Source organism: Elephantulus edwardii, unplaced genomic scaffold, assembly GCF_000299155.1.
Source record: "Elephantulus edwardii isolate Elephantulus edwardi_28Jun2011 unplaced genomic scaffold, EleEdw1.0 scaffold00125, whole genome shotgun sequence".
NCBI classification, from domain to species: Eukaryota; Metazoa; Chordata; class Mammalia; order Macroscelidea; family Macroscelididae; genus Elephantulus; species Elephantulus edwardii.
In genome coordinates this window covers 2,748,671-2,751,064 of record NW_006399875.1, presented here as the reverse complement: position 1 = coordinate 2,751,064, position 2,394 = coordinate 2,748,671, and positions in this window count along the sequence as shown.

Sequence of the window (2,394 nt, the reverse complement as noted above, 5' to 3'; positions counted from 1 at the left end):
TTATTTGTGTGTGTACTATCAAATTGGATCTGACTGGTACAGGAGGAGATTGTCCCTCCTTCTTCAGCAGAGCATCTGGTGGATTTGAACCACGTGCCTCTGGGATTGCAGTGCAGCTTCTTGCCACAAGCAAACAAAAAACAACCACCTCTAATTACTTACCTATCTCTGTCTATCTCAATCTATAGATCTATAGATTGACACCTATATCCATGTCCAAATCTGTATCCATGTCTATATCTAACATTGTGGCATAGTCAATAATCTGTCAAATTAAAAACCTGCTCTGAAGTATAGTGACGAGCCGTCTCCCTCAATAACAATTTATTGACTTCACTTCCTTAAAAATTTAGTTCTTTTATGATTCAAATATCTTCACATAGACAATAAAATCCAAAAGTACATTCTTGTAGTAATTTCTGCTTTAGTGAAAATCCACCTGGAATCAGCAATGATATCCCTGTTACCACAGGCTCTTCTAACCTTGAATTTCTGGGAGTTCTCTGCCAAGGTACCATTCTAACCATTCTTTTTTTTTTATATCTCCAATAATATTTTTCTTGCATATGGTATTAATTATAATGCATTAAAGTTTCCACATTTTGTTAGATCACCTTTTTGTTTATTTACTTGTTTTTGTTTTGGGTTTGTTTGTACGTTTTTTTTTAAGTGTTTTATATTGGTTCACCTACAATGTTTCTCTTCATTGTTTTTCATATTATTCTTCATTCACATTGTGTTTCAGAGAATCATTCCCATTCAATATGGGGTGGAGTTGTTTGGTTTTTTGTTTTGTTTTGACATTAACCAAAATTGATACAATTTTATTGTCAGTTATATCTTCTTTTTTTATATATATAGCCAGCAGGGAATAAAGTCACATTCAGTTCTTTATCTGTGTAGGAAGAGGTCAGGCATACTACAACTGCAAGATATTTGTCCTGTCTGGTCCATAACTTCCCTATTGAAGTACTACTCTAGACGTGTGAGTTTTTATTATTAATTTTAATGAAATTTTACAGAGATTTTTCGATTTCCATTCATTCATTGTTTCACTTTTCTCCCTGCCCAATCCTCCCCTGCAGTTCGTTCTTCTCTTCGAAAAGTAAAAGTTTTTTCATTGTTATACAATCCCTTCCCCCAAGTCCACTCCCCTGTGCAGTCTTCATTCTGGACTCCTGTCATATCAATAATACCTAATCATATATTCCTTTTAAACAGTTCTCTATATATTTTATAAAATTAATCACCTTTGAACTATGCTCTCTATTATCCTTTTCCAGATCCCCACTGGATCTTTCTCGTTCCCTTTACTCTCCTTTTCCTTTACCCACCAAATTGTGCAACCCTATGATTCCCCCGTCCATCCTCACCCCTGTGCTGTCCCTCTCCCCTGTGATGAATTCTCACATTGTATTAGTTAGCTTCCAACAATATTATTTCTACAATAATGATCTTATTCAGTATTTGTCCTTATGAGACAGATTTAGTAAATTCTAAATTTACTCTAAATTTCTAAATTTAGTCTAGTTAAACTTTGCACTGTTACTGGGATGAGATGATATCTCATTGTGGTTTTGATGGGCATTTCTCTTATTGCCAATGATTTTGAGAATTTCTTCATTTGTTCGTTGGTCACCCGAATGTCTTCCTCTGTGAAAAGTCCTTTTTTCTCTTTTGCCCATTTGGTGATTGAGTTTTCTGTATTTTTGGGGGGAAGCCCTGTAGAATTCTCTAAATGATTGGGAAGAGACCCTTGTCTGAGATGATATTGCCAAATGTTCTTTTTCTAGTCATTAGATTTTCTTCTCACTTTGTCGGAAAAAAAGTTTTTGATGCACACAAAGATTTGATCTATAGAAGTCCCATTGATCAATTTTACTTTCTTCAGTTTGTGTACTTCCAGCTCTGTTTCTCAGTCTTTTTATACCATGGGATAGGCCTTCCATGATTGATCCCACTTTGACTCTTATGAGTTTTATGTTTTGACCTTTACTCCTAAGTCACTTATCCACCTTGATTTTCTTTTTGCTTATGATGGGAAGTGTGAATTCTGCTTCAGCTTTCTACAGGTAGTAGTCCAGTTTTGCCAGCATCATATGTTGAAGAGGTTGTCATTTCCTCATTTGATAGGTTTTGTTTTCTTATCAAGTAACAGTTGCCCATAGGTAGATAAGCTCATTTCTGGGTTCTCTATTCTGTTCCATTGGTCTGTGTGTCAATCATTGTTCCAGTACCATGCTGTTTTTATTATTCAGCTGTGTAGTATATCTTGCTGAAACTGAGCAGGACCTGAAGCACTTGCTTATAGAAGGTCAAGGACTGCTTCAATATGTATTGAAGCTCAACATCAAGAAAACTAAGATTCTCACCACTGGGCCTATTGGCAGGATC